At 41.1% G+C, this 21,211-nt stretch overlaps 1 protein-coding gene across 27 annotated transcripts in view; it reads left to right on the forward strand.

The window, feature by feature from the left end:
- Window positions 1-211: 211 nt before the first annotated feature.
- The window catches only part of ptprda (protein tyrosine phosphatase receptor type Da), a 418,286-nt gene continuing 397,286 nt past the window's right edge, over window positions 212-21,211 (forward strand). For all 27 annotated transcript variants that reach the window (XM_085267046.1, XM_085267055.1, XM_085267050.1 and 24 more), the window contains exons 1-3: window positions 212-334; window positions 537-652; window positions 827-862. The gene's annotated coding sequence lies outside the window, so the exon portion shown is untranslated. The remainder of the gene's footprint in view (window positions 335-536; window positions 653-826; window positions 863-21,211) is intronic.

Here is a 21,211-nt window from a genome sequence, read left to right on the forward strand (position 1 = left end):
TTGATAATGAGGGTATACACTTGGCTCCAGCTTTTCACAGTGCTGGGAAACATCCCAGTCTCTGCAGCTCTTCTAGCTGGCCATCAAGCGGCCAGACTGCGTAGTGCAGCTTTGGAGCGTAGCATCCCAGGTCTCCTCTCTCCCCCCCTCCCTCCCTCTCTCGCTTTCGCTCCCGCCGTCGTCGGCAGCTGTGTGTGCGTGCGTGCGTGCACGCGCGCGCGTAGAATCCGACAGCACGCCGGGACTGCGTTTCCTAAGGAAAGCTCAGCTCTCAGTTTTGTGCCCGTCTTATTGCCGCTCTCATTGTCTTTGTCGGCAGTGATAAAGAGAGCAGGTACCATCTGTCCATTCCGCCAATTTATTGCGAGTTGCCTTTTTTTTTTATTGTTTGCTCTCCTTCACAGATGTTAGGTCAACACTTTTTGGGTGGTGGTGGTGTTGGTGTTGGGGAGGGGGGGACTCCTGGTTCTAACGGAATTTGTTGTGGCTTCTTCTTCTTCTTCTTCTTCCTTTTTTCGGTCTCTTCTCTCTTTCAGTTCATTCGGGGGCCTGTTTTTGGAATAAGAAAAAGGCATTGCTGTTTTCTGACTTTGAGTGAAGAAAGAAGGGACTCCTCTGGAATTTCCTAAGGAATTTATTCGGACAGCCCATGGTAAGTGGAGATTTTTGTACACAGAGATATGTACATATACATTTATTTAAAAAAAAAAAAGGCTTCACGTTTGAGAAGACACCCAGCTATCCATTACTAAGTTGGTCTCTTTGAATGAAAAATAACAACACGAAGCGCATCCCTCATTTTTTTATTTTCCTTTTTTATCTACAGTTGCGAGGGCTTTGCATTCTTCCGCCTGGGTATAGAGTAAGTAGTACTTTTTCTTTTCGTATTCTGTCAATTGCAGCCGAGAGCGGCTCGTCATGTTTTCCATGTGTGGAATAAAGTGTCGTTTTTTTCTGTGTCCGCTCCAAGTTCTGTGTCGTGCCGCGATGTGAGTAGGAGCCCGGGGTGTTTTTTTTTTTTAATTTCATTTTTTGCACATCTTTGCTTTGGAGGGATGTTGTGGAGAATGTGGCGCAAACGCAACGTGCACCGGGCTGCCGCTCGCTGTTACACTCCAGATGGCGGCGAGATATTTAACAGAATTTATATCGTCAACATTTATAACACGTACTGCGCTCACACGGACACACAAAATAGAAATAGAGAGAGAGACAGGGGGAGAGAGCCATCTTTGCCCCGAACGATGCTCTGCCCGCTCCGGAGGATGCGCGGGCACGCATAAACAAGCTGGAAATGTGTGCGTGTGTGTTAAGGGGGGGTTATTCTGTGCCATAGTTGTGGGACGTGTTGAGAAAGTTTGGTGTAATGTTTGCTTCTGCAAACTGAGACGATTTGCTTAGTCTATCTATGAATGCATGCGTGCGTGCGTGTGTGCGCGCGCGTTGATGCGTGCCCAAGAGCTCCTGACTCAGGTGGTGTAGCCGGTGGGTGGGCTGTGACTCACCCAGTTTACCCATTTTGCTGCTGTTATCTGACAGGCTTTGATGCCAGATTTGACTGGTGACTGACAGTGGCTCATGCGCAGTAGTGTGTCAGGACATGCCTGTGTTTTTTGTTTTGTTTTTTTTATTTTTTTATTTCCTCCCTCCATCACTGCCTGATTTGGGCGTTCCATAATTTATGCGATCCCTTTCCTGCGTTAAAGAGTTTTTCTTTTTTTCAGACTACTACTGACAAGTGATTCATATATAGCCAATTACCCGTGATTTGCACTCATACTTTGCAGCCCGAGGGAAAAAAAAGAAAAGTGGAAAGCCTCTAAAAAGCAAGATAATGAAGTGAAAAGTTTGTGGTTCCTCGGTATTTTGTAGCAAAGAGAAGCATTCGCAAATGAGGGCAAGGACAGCCAGTCAGAGAGATGTGTCTTCGCTGGCTAGTGTAGAGTGACAGGGGGCTAAGTGAGCATGACCATCAAGGAGAGGTAATAGCATTACGGTCTGCCAGTCATGAGGCAGTGCAAGAGATACTGTTGCATTTCAAAAGGAACTAAATGGGTAAGCAGAGGAAACTGTGACACAGGGTCCACTAAAATGTAACGCATAAAAAAGGCACTAATGTGGCTCAGCAACACAGTTTTTATTCATGCAGATGAGTTTGTCTTAATATTAAGCTGCTTTATTGAAAAAAGACTTTACTCATCCTAGTTTGGAATGTAATTAAGGGTTGCTTATCATTATTCTAATCCCTAATGATCTGTCAGTTTAAATATTTGTGTCTTTCTTTCTTAAACCAGTTCAAATTAGAAGGTAATCACGTATTATCATTAAAAAACATCTCTAGTAGAAGTAATTATATGAAGGTAATAATGTTGCCAAATCTAGAAGGAACATCAGGTGAAGTGCTCACACCCTCTTTAGATGACCAGCAAATTGCAATATGGGAAAAAGTAATGCTGAAAGTCAGTGGTCACGCAGCTCAGGTGTCCCTGTGAGTAAACACACATTTGAGCATAAAGCGGATTTGAATCATTTGCTGCAAAGCTTTCCACAGATTAGTCCTAGGTAAGATTGCCCCCTCCCTCCCTCCTCCCTCGCCATCATCACTTCATAAACTGGAAACATTCCGCAGCTTTTCCTCCATCTTGCCTTTGAGTGATGCTCCCAGACCCACTCGCCAAGCCCACATCAATCACTGCTGGATGGGATTTAAGCTGTGGCCGGAAATCATAAGCAGGAGAAAGACAGGTGGGCTTGCTCACAGTTGCGTCCTCCACGGTGACCCCCCCACCAGATCAGCATCCAGCGTTGCCAGCTACAGAGCTGCACTTCTGCCACTTCTGCAGATCCTTTTCTCTCATTAATTATGCCCTAACATAGTTTGCTCTAGTGTGACCGTGTTGACAACACACCCACTTTTCCTTTTGCCTGCTTGCACGTCCCTGGAGAGAATCAGGAATAAGCTGTAATTATGGTTTATAAACTTCATCCAGGTGACATAATCAGGGCATGGCTGAGACAGCAAGGGGCTGTCATAACAGCTGCTAATACATGTATAGCTGTTTTTCCTTTCATTCCTCAGACTGTCTAACTGTACTGACACGTGTTTGTCACATGGATGCGCCGCAAACAAGCAAAACTACAGCATTCGTGTAGGTATATATGGATTTTTAAAGAAAACGGGCACACACAGTATCGTGAAAGTGCAAACACTGGCTAGTTCTCTGCAAAAAAAAAAGAAAAAAAAGTGGGCTCAGTACATCTATGGAAACGTAGTGTCTATATTATCTTCGTGCGCTTGCTGTTAGGAGCACCTTGATTGCGGTCCAAGGCTCGGCAAGCCGAACGCCCGGCTCCCAGGGGCCGTTTTATAATGAGGATGCACTGTCAGATAATTAGATACACCTGGCGCAGGCGTTTTCAGGAAATTTTGATTCATCCCAAAATAAAATGCCTGCGCCTGCCAACATGAAAGCAAGCACAAAAAAAAAAAAAAATCCCGCTGTCACATTGCCTCTCCTCTCATGGTGGCAATGTTTTATTTATTTATCCGCATCTTAATGCTCTTGGATGAGGCAGGCTTCATTTTGTGCTAGCTGATGCATGGGCTGCCAAAGTTCCACGTCTCTTGCAGAGCGAGCTTCTCACTCATGAGGGTGTCGCTGTCCCTTCATGGACACAGCCTCTCCGAAACTGGATGTTCTGATGCCGTCACATTTAACAACTCCCTTGGCTACTTGGCACAAAATGCATCTCATTGAGATTCACACACGGCCACATGACAATACAAACCCATTCCCCGCGTGGATGTGCGCGAATATGCGCGTCACACAGTCTCAGATGTGGTTTGTCACATGACTGTTAATAAGAACAGGATGATATTTATCCCCCCCTCCCTCCGCGACAGTGTGTGTATTGACCTTTTGCGCTTCCTTGATGATATTTCAATACGTACGTGAAATATTGGAGATTTAGGAATTTGATAGATGCAACTAATCAGTTATTTTATGCACACTCTGGAAGAATTGAATGATGAGTGGAATTCACTTCAGCAAGCCGGCACACTCGCACACATTTATTCGCAGGCCCAATGCACACAAGTACAACCTTAAATGTTTCGTCTCTTCTTAGCTGTTGATTAGAAAACGCTCTGTGAGATGAAACCCTCTCACCTGTGCTGTTTATTTATCAGACACCGGGCTCCAGTCATAAATCAGACACTCATTAAGTTGTTAAACAACTTTTGCCTCGTGCAGGAGATGTCAGTGCTATTAAGTCTGATGTATGTGATACAGTAGGAAGGTGAGCCGTTGCAGATTGCTCATGTTATCCAATTAAGAGCGGTTTATTAATCCTTTTCTTTCTTCACGCTGGTCACATTTTAATTTAAAAGCCCAGCGTTGATATTGAAGTTAATGTTAAACAATAAAAAAATAAATTAAAAAAAGGCATTACAAGTGATCAGGATAGACTGATGTTATATAAGTGGCACAGATGAAATGTACTTTTTTGCCATCTGATAGCTGGGTAACCACATGTCAAGTCTTATCTGAGAGCAATCAATATTTGCCTTCTCCAGGTTAGAGCCCAGTAAGCCTTGATTAATGACTACAAGTTTGCATCATAACACGCCAACAAAAAACACTGAGTCTGAAGTCTACAAGGGAATGTACAGATCTGTTTTCCTGGCAAAATTACGTATTATTGTGAAGATACTGTAAAGTTTCAAAAGATGTCCTTGGCCTGTGCAAGACCTGTTCTTGGTTATACAACATGTTTTTGTGTGTGTGTGTGTGTGTGTGTGTGTGTGTGTGTGTGTGTGTGTGTGTGTGTGTGTGTGTGTTTTTGCAGTAGCAGCAGCTATCTGATGCATGGTCATGTATCGTAATGTTTTTCCAACTTTGCACCCTGAACCAGACTGTGTAAGAGGAAAAAGGAAGAAAACTGTTGAATGGACAGTGTTGTTAGATGAAATGTGCCGTTAGCTAGCATTAGCCATCATAACCTGCTTATTATACTGCACGTAAACAAGTAAGACTGTAGCAAATCGCTTCGAGTAATAAACTGAGGAAAAAAAATATCATGTTATATTATGGAGACTGTAAAGTTAGCATAAGTGCTCCTAGTGTTAGCTGTCGAAGAAATAAGATATATTTTATAACAGTCTGAAGCATGACAGAGTAATGTAGTCTTTCTTTTTAAAACTCTGGGCACACTGACTGCCAAAGTATATGTCAACACATGCATTATTAAAAGACAAACAGTTCAAATCATTGACTCAGTGTTATCTGAAGAAGTAGCTAATGCATGCTAACAGCTAGCATTAGCCACCATAAGCTGCTTACTGTACTGCAACAAAACAAGTACGATTGTAGCAAATCACTGTTAGTAATAAACTGAGAAAAAGCATATCATGTTAATGAGTGACCTAATTAACAACGAGTAAATGAAACAGCATGCTATTTTGCTTTCAAAGGTGAATTTGGTTTTCTCTGTCTGCAAATCATTTTTAGATTAAATTTAGAGCAGTTTAAGTTGAAAGAAAAAAGGTTTATTTAAGCAATAAAACTAGTTTTCAGGATCTGGAAAGGATGAATTTACTCTTGTTTTCTTTCATTTAGTTATTTAGCTGAAATTGCACATTATATTAAAAAGACTGTAAATTTATGATAGGTGCTTTCAGTGTTAGCTGTCCAAGAAATATGATATCTTTTATAACAGTCTGAAGCATGACAGAGTAATGTAATCTTTGGCTACACTGATAGCCAAAGCATACGTCAACACATGCATTACTGACTCAGTGTTATCTGAAGAAGTAGCTAATGTATGCTAACAGCTAGCATTAGCCACCATAAGCTGCTGATTATATAGCAGATGTTTGTAGCAGACAAACATCTGATGGAATTATATTCAGGAAAGGCACAATTCATCAAACTTATTATGGGTTTTTAAATTATTTTTTATTATTTTATTATATTCAGGAAAGGCACAATTAATCAAACTTATTATGGGTTTTTTAAATTATTTTTTGCTAACTGTAGCATTAATTACTCATATATGACAGCCACCACTCTCTGGTAATACATGATTTAAGATGAAGCTTAAATTCAGCACCTCTATTAAAAGATGATGCAAGCTCTATACCGTCATGTGATCTGTCAATAAAGTTGCTTTTAATTTCTTCCACCATTGGTGATGTAAATCTTTGGCTAGTCCACAGTATTCCGTGCAGTACTGAAGGGTGTCATATTTTTGACCTACACAAATGCAATTCTGTAATATGTAAATTTCATGGCATTTCAATGAATTATTCAGGGATGGTTCATGATGCATTAGCAGTGCTAAGTATTCTTTATACAACCATATGATGGCAGTTATGCTATCTGTGAGATGATGTTCCTTGTATTTCTGCTGAGCTTTAATTTGACCATGGCTGTCTTGATCTTGAACCAGCAGAAAACACTGTTTGGTTAGAGCGCTTTTGTTGTAAATTTGCTGTTACCTAATTTCTCTAGCAGTGCTTCTAATCCAAGCTCAATCATGCGTGATTAGAAATTCATCTCAGCCGCCAACGTTGTGGTGGATGTTTTCCTTCCCTGCTCGACTGTCGGCTGTATTGTTGTTGTAGAAGGAAAATCTGGTCTGCATTGTGCTGTTAAAATTGAAAAAACAAACAGAAAAAAATATTAAATAGAAAAGCATTGCCTTCTTGCTCCCCTGACATGGCAGGAAGTGACAAAACTGATGGATACCGACCAAAGACAAAGGCAAGAGGAAAATGCTATAGATGTGCTGCCTTGAGTCACAATCCCTGTTGAAGTAGGGTGAATGCGAGGATTCCTGAATGTCATGCAAAGAAATGCAAAAGCAATTGGAACTGCAGGCTTGTTTTTGTTTAATTGTCGGGAAAAAATCAATATATTATAGTAATGAAATATGAATGATTGGAATAATTCTACAAAGCTACTATTTTCTGCAAAGCTGCTGCACTGGAGTTGGCTGAATGGGCATTCATGATATCATCGCCTTTACCGCTAGTTATTTCGGCACGATAGCGTCTAGCTGCGATAACGACTTGGTGTGATTTCAGAAGCGTAAACGCCAGTGTAATCTTACAGCCTGACCTTTATGTAAGCCACGTGTACAGCGCCAAGGTGTTATTTTACCTCCATACATGCGATTGCTTTGGCATACCTCAGCCATCTGGCATCTTGTGAGAGTTTAGAGGGCACTGGTATGTTGAATATTGGCCTTATAGTCTACTGGGATATGGAGGCAAAGAAGAAAACAGAAAGGAATAATGCAGGCAAGCTGGAGCCAGGGTACTCTGCACAGTTCGATGCTGCTGCCTCTACCCGACATGAACAAGAGAAATCAATTAGACCTACTCGGTTGCTATCCAAGGGACTTCCACCATGGGAAAGGGTAGAGCGAATCAAAGCATTTGGAAAAAACAAAAAGAAAGTAGCAGAAGTGGAAAGTGAACTCGAGTGGCAGCTTGTGGGCTTCTTTGTCAGATCATCCGCCTCTGACCTAAAGATAAGATTCATTTTCTCTGTGTACATCCCAGACTTGATTATGATTCCAGACACTTTCCAATCTCTCTTTCTCTTTTTTTCCAACACCGATGCCAACTTTTTTTTTCTCTTACTGTCCTTTCAGGTCAGTAATGAGAAAAAAGAAAGGCTGACAAAAATGCACCTTATAAAGGATACTTTGATGAAGCCTTAGCTGCAAATAGAAGAAATCTCAGTTGTCCCAGCAGCCTCAGATTCACACTATTAGATTTTTATATTCATACCTTGAACCCATTCCGGTAGTCACTTGGAGGTCACTGTGAACAATATTTCTTCTGCACACCGTGATGGGCTCCACATTATTGTTTTGCTGAAGAGAGGAAACAAGTTAAACTTTTTAAGGGTTTAGTTTTAGAAAAGTTTTTATTTGGTTTTTATAGGGGGGGGAAACTGTCTCAGGTGCCTTAAGATAAAAAAAAAAAATCTTCATATTGGATATGAAATAGTCCAACCACTGTGGTAGGATCAGTGAGGCTTGTATCCACAGCATATAATTTATTAATAGTATTTTACAGCCAGCTAAAGAACAGCCCGAGTGTAATGTAAGAATATGCAGAGCCACGGCAAATATAGAGATCCCGTAAAGTCCACTTCCCAAATTTGACTAAATAGATATTTCAACTCTATACGTGAATTTCCCAAAAAATCCTAGAGAAAATTCTTGAATAGCTGCCGGAGATGAGGCAATCACATGAGGCAGCTCGTGCTTTATGCATATTTTATTGAATGAAGCTGAGCTCTGTTCTGTAAATACAGAGGTTGAGAGTGCACAGCATGGATTTCATAGACCCCAGCGGCCATATTGTCTTTGATCAGACTGAAAAAGGACATGTTTTGATCAAGCTCTACCTTGGACATTTAAATCAAACCCCTGACAGAGTCAGCAGCTCCGTGGCTGCAGAGTGTAATCTCCACACGTAGGAGAATGTGGACATCCCTGGAAGTGTGTTCGAGCCTATTATATTGTACCTTTTGAAATCTTTTTCTCCCCCTTTCCCCTTGATGAATATCTGCCACTTGGTGATAGTGGAGAGGAAATTCAATTTGACAAAGAAGACCTGTCTCATGGAGTCTTTTAAGCGATTATGATCGCGCAAAGTCAGCAATGTAACAGACCTGGAAGGATTAATGAACAAGATTTTTTTTGCCCCCTGTGTAGCGATTTGAAGTTGAGGGAAAAACGATGACCACGTCCTCAATAAATGAGTGACATTTCAGCTTTAAAAGTTGTACTCTGTCTGTAATCCTGTGTGTACAGTTAGCTCAGTCCCCCCTGACAGAGCACACATGTAAACACAGCACCCCAACCTCGCACTCAGTCCTGCTGTAGGTTTGGCTGTGGGTGCTCGGCAGATCCCTCGGCATCATGAGAGAATAACAATGAGGGTTTTGGGAGGGATCAGTTCCCCAGCAAAGAGCCATACTGGGTAGGGTTTATGTAAGACCCTGGCTTCCTGAGCTCTCTGCCAGTTTAAGACGACAAACAAATGGTACCGAGGATACCGACGTTGCCAGAGGGGTGGGTGGGAGGGATTGCATCTCCTCATGCTCTCCCCACTGCTTCATCCCCCCCTTCACACAAACACCCTCCCTCTGTTCATACCCGCGCCTGGTTATGTGTTGTGGCTTGTGATACTGGGTCTCATGTGTATCCGTGCAAGTCGAGTGTGCTTTCACGCCATTTGTTGGCTTTGCAACGCTGTAGCCCACTTTGAAGCCACTGCCTTTCCTCGTCATCCTCTTCACTCTTTGTTTTCCTCTTCATATGTTCCAGTGAAAGAAGGCTGGGATCTGTCGAAACCTATCCTTTCTTCTGTCCAGCTTGTCAGCTGTTTTTCCCCCCCAAAAATATCTTTATTTATTTATTTATTAACGGGTTTTTTAGGGTAAGCTGCCGCAAAGGTTCCCTCAGCCTCGACACCAGAGTGGTTCTAAAAACGTCCGAAAAAGACGGACGCTAAAGCGTTGTCCTTTTTGGATAATCTAATTTCGCTTTTTTTCCCATCAGTGTTTTCTGTTTCCACTCGATGCAGCGTTTCTAACGATGTGATTCCCATCATAGCCTGACTGCAGCTTGCCGAGGAATTAAATTATCTTTCATTAATTATTAAAGCATTATAAATAGAGCTAGATGTGCTTAACCCAGTTTAAGTATCTTTATAAATAGCTATTTCTGTAGTTATTTCTACAGAAATCAAGCCTGGGATAAAAGAAAAAGTGAAAACAAACACCACATTCACAATCTGTGCTGAGAGACAAACTTACCTAATCGTGATTAAAGGTGGTGAGGCTTCTTGATTTTTAACCTGGATGCCCAAAGGTGCCAATCCAACTCAGGCAAAGACTCATTGTAACAGGGATGGCAACACTGCATCCAGCTACAGATAAGACAAAAGCCTACCATCCCTTGACGTCAGGTGTATTTTTAGTAAAAGCATCTAGCACGCTGCATGTGTGCCGTCTAGATTTCACAACAGAAGGCATCACAACAGAAGTCCGCTATTTCAGTCGGATGCATCTGGACTGAAAAATGCGGATGATGCGTTAAGCAAATATCTTTTCCTGGTTAAAAGTTACAGTACTGAACATCAGCTTTAAAGACAAACTGGAAGATTAAGTCAAGTCAAGTCAATACATGCGGATGAAAGTTGATTTGGGAAATATCCCAAAGACACAAAGCGATGCCAGAACTGACACAAAGAAAAGGGCAGCTTCTCAATCATTTCGGTCCCTGGATGCTACGAGGAAGACATATTGCATGCAGTGTCTTCTGACATGCAGCAGTCCAGAACAAGGCCTCCCTTTTATTCCTGCGTAGCACAGAAATACACCATAGATAACATTAGGATCCATTGAGTTGGGAGTAAGGGAAAATCGATGCAAGGTGAAAATTAAATTTGGCCCAAAGAGCCTTTAGGCAGAGTGCAATTTGAAAACACATCTTTTATTTTCCCCCGGGTGTCTGATTGAGGCTGGCAGGAGATGGACAGTGGATTTAACGGTCATAGAAAAGAAAAAAAAGCAGCGGCATGTTGCAAGCAAAAAAGGGAAACACCCTCCTCTCACTTCTAATGTGCCTCCCCTTTGATTGTCTAATTCGGTTAGGGCCGTGCGTCCCTTATCGGATCATATCAAAGGTCAGAGGCGTCCTGTAGACAAATCAATCTCCCCGTCTGAGGAGGTGCAGAGGAAGCATGGATTGAGAGAGAGAGCTGATCCATCTAGTGGGTAGAAGGAAGGTGGGTGAGGAGAAAGAGAAGTGGGGGCAAAGAAAAATTATGGCATCTGCTGCTCGGAGAGAAGTGGGCGGGGAAGGTGAGATTGAACTGTTGACTTGGGGAATGCAATATGCTCTGAGAGAGGGGAAGAAAAAAAAGAGAGAGTTGACATTATAGCTCACGAGATAAGTGCAATTATTTGAGAAGCTCTGGCACATTATAAGCTACCGGACTAGCACACAGATGAGCCGTTAGTGCGTTCCGAGTTGGTCGGACTGTTCCAAAAACAACATGAGTAGTTTAAAAAAAGAAAGAAAAACAGCTTTGTGGTGGCCACCACTGCCTAGCGGTGTTATTGCTGTGTTCTAATAGGTGTAATAGGGCTGTTCGATATAACGATATATATCGGATGACGATATATAAAAACGTCTATTGTTTCATTTTACGCTATCGTTTGTTTCGTGGTGTCGCAAAATAAACTGTTTACGGCAATATTTCTTCACCGTTCTGATGGTCACTGTAGTGGCTGCATTAATTTTTTAAAGTTCTCTCTTTCTCTTATATTTTATATAACCACACTACGGACGGACAAGCGCCTGTTTTTATGTGTTGTGGTTAGCAACAACGACACCATCGCGTGTCCGCTTGTTTATGTTCCACATAAACCTTTCACAATAAAGCTCAAGATCCTGTTGAGACTTTTCAAAATAAACTGAATCACGTGAAAGAGCAGATTATTTACGGATGAGAATTAAAAAAGAACCGTCAGGTGCTAAAAAATAGACCTTAGACTCAAACTCCAGCTACATGACGCGCAGCTGGAAACACTTCCCGCAAGTCGAGCTGCCCGAGATTCACATAATTTACAGAAAATGTTACATTTTTATGATTTATATCGTTAGAATTCTTATATCGGGATATGAGATTTTGGTCATATCGCACAGCCCTAAGGTGTAAAGATAATCCAGTGGTTGCACTTTGCTTAACGCTTGGCTTCCCTCATATAATTTGGCTTCCCTCGTACAGTTGGAGTTTGTTTACAGCGCTTCAGTTTCGTGCATTAAGCTGTTTTGATAGCATCTTGTGTGCAAGGTCACAACTAATGCTGATCAAACGTGCAGTGCTGTCATTATTTTTTGCAATGAACGCGTCTTTATTGAGCTCTGTATACAATTTTAAATCTATTACACTTTTGGCTATATTTTGTGAAGAAAAAGGTCGTTTTCGCCGCTCTTGTTAAACCGCTGTTTATCATTCTTTTCATTCCTGAACAACCCTGAATATTTTTAACCAGTACGCCAGGCCTCTCAGAATGCCCATTAACAAATAGTCATAATTAAACCAACGATGCATAAAACAGTCCGGTGGTGAGCAGCAGTCTTGGGCAAAGTTTATAGGTAAATATAAATCATCCACGGTTTAATGCCAACTGCATGTTTAACTTGGTCCCGTTGAGTGCCTAATTAGTTCAATTACTTTCAACCCTGCAAGGAGTAGCGCATGCAGAATGCACCCAGGTTGCCCTCTGATCTTTTTACATTAAATGGCAAGCGTGTATTTCCTCCTGTAAGATTAAAACTCGCTGTGTAATAACTCACCGGAGCCTCCCCTCCAGACACTGCTGCAGTGGTTTCAGCGTGAGATAATGTTTGCTCAAGCAACTCTCAATGAGATTCAGCGCTCTGGTGACACCATTACTCTAAGCTCATTGCCTAGTCAGGTTGGGTGGGTCTACCCTGCCTCCGAAAGTCAAAGCACAAAGGCGCCAGAAGAGAGAGCACCTCTCGAGACAGATTACATGTCTGCGGACAAGCGAATAGGCTTGCACTTCACCTCTGCCTCAGATGAGCCGGTTATTATCTTTTCGTGGTTTTTTTTTTTGTGTGCTCTCGCCGGTCATGTAATGCATCCAGGACAAGATGCTCGCCTGGCAGCCTGAGCAGGTGGACGACAAGGCAGCTTACATATTTTCGCTAATAGCAGGCAGTCAGGGAAACGTATCTGAAATGAAGATGATGGCACAAGCCTGCAGAGGAAGTCAAAGCAGCCTAGGCCTGAGCCAAAGTGTTTTAAATGGATTACACCAGTGTGTCATTGTGATTACACGCTCCTTGCAGGGACCGCGACAAGATGAATTGTATTTTATGGCTTTACAGCAGATCTTTTTTCTTTCTTTTCTCCTCCAACTTGAATGCGTGTTTTCCACTACTACGTAGTGTGGTCTGAATGTGGGATTGTTTTTGCCTTTGAACTACCTGACAAACAGTTCATCATCTTTTTTTTTCCTTGTGGGGACTTTTTCAGTGTATCTTAGTGCTGAACCACTGAGTGGGAATACATAGATACACACACACACACACTCGAGTGAGGCTGAAGCACTAGAACTTGCCCTCATTTTGCATTTGATGCAAAACATACTGTGACCCTCAGAGAGCCTCCAAAAACACTGCATGCTACATACTAATGCACATGGCAGTTTTTTCTCTCTGCCTTTACTGTGGGCCCAATCATTTTTTACTCCCTGCTTAACCTGTCCCTGTCAGACATCGAGAAATTAAAACATCACCCATCAAGCGTCATGTTGTTTACACGCCCGTGCATTTACAAGAACAATTCGACTCAAATACACTACCCACCACGTATCGAACAAATCAATGTTAAAATGTAACAGCAGTGCTCCCTCCAATGCTAACTTCATTACTGCAGAAAATCATCAGATATGGCTAAGTGTGCGAGCAAGCAGAGAGGATTATGAAACCTCCGGAGTCAGGGAGAGCGGGTGTGTATGCGAGTGTGTGTTTGTGAGAGAGAGGTTAGGCCTCAAAGGAGTCCATTAAGTAGAGAAAGGGCAGAGGGTTAAACACCAGAGAACACCACATGACCCACAGGAACATATGTTCAAATACACACTCGCACACAAACAATTTACTTTTGGAAGCATGATACTTATCAGTACTACAGTATGAGGCTACCCACCTAAACCAGAAACTGGGAATTGCTTTGAATACCTCGTCTCAACTCTCTCTTGTTCTGTGATGCACACACGGAACAGTAGACCTGTTTAGCTACACTGTTTTCAGTTGGTGTGATGTGGGGGTGTAGTACATCTGGCAGTTTTGCTAGTGGACATAACCGACTGTACGAGCCTGTGTAAAAACTGAGACCATAGTTATTGCACGAACACTCATAGCATAGTTGCTATAAAGTCCATACATGGAATTAGATATTGTATTTACCTTTATTTACCTTTTTTTGTGATTGTGTTTGTTTTTAAAATGATATGAAGCTTTATACTGTAGTAACAATGTAGCATTTTGCAACCCTGTTTAACCTCCTAAGACCCGAACTCTTCCACGGCATGCATTTTTAATTTCTCTTTGATATTTGGGCATATTGGGGCCCGAATCGTGGCTCAAGAGTTGGGAGTTCGCCTTGTAATCGGAAGGTTGCCGGTTCGAGCCCAGTCTCGGTCGTTCTTCACCCGTTGCCTACTGGTGGTGGTCAGAGGGCCTGGTGGCGCCAGTGTCCGGCAGCCTCGCCTCTGTCAGTGCGCCCCAGGGTGGCTGTGGCTACAATGTAGCTTGGCATCGTGAATGGGTGGATGACTGAATGTGTAAAGCGCTTTGGGGTCCTTAGGGACTAGTAAAGCGCTATACAAATACAGGCCATTTACCATTTATTGTTCAAAGATAAGCTAGCTGCCCAGTAGCATACTAGTATTGTAAAAATCAAATACAAATCAAGACAGTTATTAATAATAAGCATTATTATTATTATTGGCTATTTTACTTACCTGATAAACAGTGCTGTTGATTCCATATGGTAAAGATTATGCTATTGGTAGCAAGCAGTTGTCTTAGCTTAGAATGAAGACCGGCACTAGAAGGAAACAGCTAGCCTAGCTCTTGCGTGCTATAGCCTAACAAATTACATTTTGTTTCATCAGGTCATTTTGGTTTGATACAGCGATTTCAGACAAGCAGGAGAAATTTTAATCTCAGTTAAGCTTTGGGTTTATTGTTCAAAGATAAGCCCAGTAGCATAGTAGTATTGTAAGACTCAAATAAAAATCAAGACAGTTTTTAAATCTTTCAGTTGAATAAAAACATAAATCTAAATGTTACAAAGAAGTTGAATGTTAATTTTAGATATCTATTAACTAATAAATTCCTTATATTTCTTGTTTTTCTGCTATTTTGGCTAAGTTTGCATCACAGTAACCTACTTGGGACATGAATTCTCATGAAAACATGTAAGCTATTATTTGAAATACATGGAATGCCGTGTGAACTTTATAGTTTGTATATTTAAAACATGGTAACAAGTCTTCTTTTACTGCAAAATGTGAGTTTATGCTGTTAAAGAAGCTAGGTCAACCAATGAAGACGCAATTAAACAGGCCATTGTGGAGACAATGTTAAAATCTGGCTAATGATATAACAGGTTGCTATCACAAACTCTGTTAAGTGTTTCACTTGGTCAGTTTTTAAACTGTTTGTCACAGAGCTCGACCTTGTCTGCCCTTAGAATTAAAAAAGTCTTTAATGTCTTTTTTCATGTGCCTTTAGGACTAACCTGGGTTAAACTTGTTCTTCGAGCTAATCATAACACCAGTGCCTGGGAATTTTGGGAGTCTTAACAATGGCCACTGTGTGAGCCTATTGAAAACCATACAAATTAGTCTCTGTACTGTTGGCCAGTGGGACAATGTATTCTGCTAGCTTTATCACATCTTGCCCTGTCCTGCTATTAATCTTGTAGAATGTATGGGATGAATTAATGCTCTGAGGGATTTGTGAGGCCATGGATATGGATTACACTGTCTAACAGTATATTTGAATTGGTCTCTAAATGTAATTCCACTGGACTAAGATAAAATTCAGCCGATAAGAGCCAGCTGTAACAAACCGCACTGCTGTTGGCCCTGTCACTCTGTTGCGAATGGCAAAATGAAGCCTTGCTCTCATAATTTATCTACAAGAGCTCTGAAACTTATTAAGTAGAGTAGTGCAGTTGGTGGCAACTGGCTTGGAAGTCGTTTTGTTTCGCTTACTATTCCTGCCTCTTGCCTTTTATTTACTTTTTGCTCCTCCACACACAACTATTTACTTCGGTACATACAGTGCTGTGCACCAGTCTCATAGTTCTCCAGGCTTCTCGAAGGACATTCAGAGCTCTTCTTTGAATGTTGACTGCATTTTGTTCTATTCTCTGTCAATGTGATCCCACTCTGCTCCAGTAATGTTGAGCTTCGGGCTCTGGGGAGGCCAATCCATGACCGATGGCGCTCCATCGTGTGTTTTTCTATCCAGGTTTACTTTTACTGCATTGGCAGTGTGTTTGGGATCATTGCCATTCTGAAAAATGAAGCTGCTGACAATCAGAGATTTTCCATATGCTGTTGCATGATGGATCCAAATCTTACTTACTTTTCTGCATCAATAATTCCATCAATCTCAACAACATCCCCAACACCACAGGCTGATATGTATCTGAAAGCCACCTCAGAGACTTTTTTTACAGAAGGCTGCATACGCTGTTGTACCTCCCTCCTTACCTGAAATTTGGACTCATCACTTCATAAAGCCTCTGATTGTCAGTCCAGGTGTCGTGTGTAATTTTCATTACCTCAGCATTTTCTCCCCGTTTCTCTTCCTTAAGAATGGCTTATGACAGCCATTCTTGACAGCCACCCTTCCACTGAGACCATTTCTGATGACACTTCGGTGACTAGTACTTGGTTGACACAATGCACAACATGCTGAGAAATTCAACCTAGTGGTGGAAAAACACTATTTTATATCAAAATTTCAGTTATAAACAAAAACTGCCAGTAAGTTGTTCATTATATTTAGTCACAGTGGTTAGATGCATTTTTTTGTGCTTGAATGAGTCATAGGATAGTGTTAAGTGGCTTAACAAACAAAGAAAAAAACTGCCTGAAAATGGTCTGGTATAAGGACTTAAAATGATTGTAGAAATGGACAATCTTTAAAGACAAACTTTGAAAGCTGAAAAACTATTGCACCGCTTGATTTTTTTTTCACGGTTTAGCTGGACACAGTAAAACCGATGATATTTTAATAGGAGAGAATGATGATCCAAATAAAAAGGGTCAAACGTCAGACTCTACTCTGGTATCATAGCACTTCACAAAACTGGCAACAATTAAATTTACTGAATTGGTGATAGACATCTTCGTGGTTCCCTGCTATTGAATTCCTTTAAAGTCTTTTCTGCCTAATATTATATAATATTATATGTCTGGACAGGTATCGATGAAATCTCGTTAATTTACTGAACATAAATACGTCGGCTTTCCAAACTATTTTACCCATAAACTGTCGACGAACACTTTTGGCTGTTTGTTCTGTCTGGCTGAAGCAATAGGAAGCCATGAAGAATATAAGCTCCAAAGGAACTTTTCCCTCCACCGATCACACAGACTTCCCACAGGGATGTCTAGACTTTAGCTACTTTCCTTCCTCCCCCTCACTTTTTCTATTGAATTACATCAGATTATTGTATCATGACATAATTTCTCACGATGCTTCCTTCACTATAAAATCATCACTGCGGTCTATTTAATGCTGACCTACTGTGAATTATTTCTTTTTTACTTGCTGTAATTGAAAATAATGCTCTTAAATGACGCTTTAAGGCTCGCACATTTTCTCCCACACACACTGCAAACATTTCCTCCTGCTTTTTTTGTATCCGTCACATCGGGAGACATCAATGTGTCATGTGCATTCCAGGCATCAGCACACAGCAGAGGCAATTTTAAAACAGTAACACACTGGAAAATCTACACTCTCGGCGGTGCCTTGCAAACGACACAAGTGTGCAAAAATATGGTTTCATTCTTTGTTTTTTCTTGGAGAGGTTATTCCTGTTTACTTCTTTAACCCGCTGAGGCACACTGAGGACAAATGTTTGTAGCTTCTTGTGGTTTTTGGCAGGCCAGCGTGCGCTAACAGCAATTACGAGTTTCAAGCCAGGGAAGATGAGAAAATAAATTAGCATGCAGCTCCAGGCTGTGCCACAATCATGGTGCATCTCAGCTGAGAAACACTAGCGTTCACATTTACACTTGCATATTAATTAAGTGCAGTAATGATTCACCAGAAACACTTTCCCTACCCTCGTGCTCCACCTCTGCTCTGTCTTAAGCAAGGTGTTTTCTCAAACACTTGACAAACGGGCAGTGTCGTGAAAGGGAGGAAGGAAGGCAGGGAAGAAAGATCCAACATTAAGCCGGCTACCTGCCCCACTGAGCCAATGAATTTTTCATAAACTGTCCCCAGAGGTTCATAAACACCGAAAGTGAGAGCAAGAAAAACTGCGTTAGCAGGAGACAGGAGGAGTGGGCGGGGGGTCCCATTTTGAGGTCTTGAGATGTTTTTTTGCGTCGAGCGTGGAGAGAGTTATGCTGTAGCTGAACTTACAGGGAGGTGGCAGCACTCGCAGCTGTCAACAAGACTTCGCCACTCAGTGTTTTTCTGTGCTCAGAGCTGACCCTGCCATCCATTTGGCCCCACTTTATGATTACCATAAATGCCTGGATTGCCTGCATAAAAATGTGGAGTGGAGACGAGGGCCTCTGCTTCCATTAGTGGCCTCTTTTTACTGGAAGGGCCAAGTGTGTCCCTTGGGTAAGGCCAAAACTCTCACTGTCCTCTACAGTCTGTCAAATAGACTCAATCAAGGACTGGGCTAAGTGGATAGCTACGCTGATGGTGATGTTCATAAAGTGATTATTCATAGAGAATACATTGAGTGTGTGTTTAAGAGATAACAGGGGGCAGGAGTGTTTCCACAAAAAGGAGATCATCCTTTAAAAAAATAATACAGCTCAATCAGCGACGGTCGTTTTTGTTTTGCTAAATTTTCCATCCAATCATAATTTAGAGATGCAGGATGCTGTTATTAAAAGGATGTCTTAATTAGATGCACTTATACAAACAAACAAGCAAGCAAGCAAGCAAACCCACTTGAATGCATTACTGTGTGCTATACTGTTGCAGACACTGTTGGTCTTTGGCTTTTACCATACGCCCTGAGATGATTAGAGTAATACGTTAAATTGACATGACTTTGGTTGTATTTGCCTTAATAATATATTTAAATCAATAATATAATAAAAACAGAAAAAAATTGAAGCATTTTTGTTAATTATAGGAACTGAGGAGTGCAGTTAGATAAAATGAACGTGATCACTGTCCATCCGCATAGACGTTTTGGGTCATTTAGTTATTCGTGAGTATAGCTTCACTAGCAGATTATTAAAGTTTCCAGGTGCTACATCGCTGTATAAAGTGTTACTAAGGAAGCACATATAATGACATTGCCTTGTCTTGTTCAGGGATTTAAATTTCAAATTGCTCTTTTCCCGCTGATTTAGCAGCAGCAACTTTTCTAAACAGCTCTCGGTAAGGAAGAACTAAACAGGAATCCCAGCAATAATTCAAAGGTTGCACTGCATACAAATTCACAACCAACTAAAAATACATGCAAAGAAGCTGCACAGCAACTGTTGTGATTAGCATCGACTGTGCAGAGAAGCGCATTCGCTTTTTCCTAAAGTGGAGAGATTAAAATGTGAAAGCAACTCTCCGAGGAAGCCATAGGAGAGCGGGACAATAATATATGCAGAGGGAGGGAAAAAAATCTATTATGAGCATGATGACGAGAGATCAATGTTGCCTCTTATTCCCAGTGACAGACTGAAGCTAATATACTAATTAGCATTAATGCCACCGTGGTATAAATTGAGCAGGCTTTATTTTTAATAGTCCTGATACTGTCTGTATTAGGCAAAGAGTGAAAGTCTATAAGTGTAATCTGCCCTTAGGCATCTGTGGACAACAGCGGAGTGAAACTGGAATACCTACTGCTACCGTGTCTGGAGTCAATAGCCTTTTTAACCCAAATAGCCTAAGCTAATATTTACCGCATAGTGAATCAATAAAAAAAAGAAAAGAAATTTTAATTTTAAGGACAGATGAGCCTCTTCACATAGCTTGGTCTCAATGGAGCTATTGCTGTAGACAAGGGCAAGGGGTAGTTGGATCCACGTTGCTTTATCAAGAAAAAAAGGCCAAACATATTTAACTATGCCAATTATGATAGAGGCCGACCAATTTAGTATTTTTAAGATTTGTTTAAGATTTAAGTCCAAAAACTCGATAATCTGACATATCAGTTGATATTTTTTCTTTCAAAAATATACACTTATTTCACTGATATTTATCATGTAGTTGTTGTTTATTTACTTGTTTAAGCTTGGCCTCACTCTGCTCAGTTAGCTCGTTCTTGTGTTTGTGAAGTTGTTGCCAACGTGGAGGTTGCATTGTGCCCTCTAGTGGGCAAATTGTGCAACGTCAACACTCATAAAATAGATGTAGGGTGTTTCTCCTATCCCGTCTTTGTTTTTTTAAAACAACAAAACAAGATTTATTTACCAATATAAAATACAGAAACCCGTAGATCAGCGAATAGCAAATAATTAATATCGGCCAACAATATAAACAGCTGAGAAACTGGTTGGGCTCTAAATTCTGATATGCTAGCACTCAAGGTCTAAATCGTTAAACAGACAAGTTAGCTTACGAGTTTTTAGATGTGATTCTTTTGTTGGTAGTTGATATTTTGCAAGGTTTACGCCTTTCAGTGTTTAGACCCTGCATTTAAGCAAAACATATCTAATCTTTCGCAGTGTCAAAAAGTTTGCAACCTAATTTTGAGTCCAGAGTCGCAAAAATATTTTTCACAATATTTTTTTTCCTGATAAAATAAAGGCTGTGACTGCAGCTTTGAAAAAAAAGAAACGAGATTCTGTTTAAATCCAGCTCGGCTCACATTTTTTTTCTACATCTCTTTACAACATAGTCTGACAATAACCATAGGTTCTTTTGTGCGAGCAGAAAAACAAAGCAGTTAACTTACCATGGGGTTTATTTCTGGGACTTTTAGAACAGTCCAGGTAATGCATTTATTATTATTACAGCTGTATAGCAATTACGTAGCTTACTCAGAGCTCCATAGCTGCAAACTGTACAGAGTAAGAAATATGTTTGATTTGAAGCCCTTGTGAATATTGATAACCAATATCACTTGACTTTTGTTTAGTGTCATTTAATGCCCTCGCCAGACTTTATAAATAAATAATATCTACAACACATCAGTTCTTTCAAAGGCTTATGTGCAGAATGCTATAATCAAGACTATTTGGACCATATCACATACACTCGCATAACCAGCAGTTGTTTACTGTTAAATTATCAATCGTGTAAAAAAAAGGAAGAAGAAGAAAAGAACAAGATTGGTCCAGGGAGTGTTGGAGGGGAAAAACAGCTGGGAGGAGAAACAGCTAAGCTGCTGAGGTTGGGAAGTTTTTCCACAGCTGCTGCTGGCTAA

This window comes from Mchenga conophoros, linkage group LG3 (assembly GCF_057382185.1).
Source record: "Mchenga conophoros isolate Kocher_MC1m ecotype Shallow Benthic linkage group LG3, M_conophoros_male_GT1.1, whole genome shotgun sequence".
In the NCBI taxonomy this organism is placed as follows: domain Eukaryota; kingdom Metazoa; phylum Chordata; class Actinopteri; order Cichliformes; family Cichlidae; genus Mchenga; species Mchenga conophoros.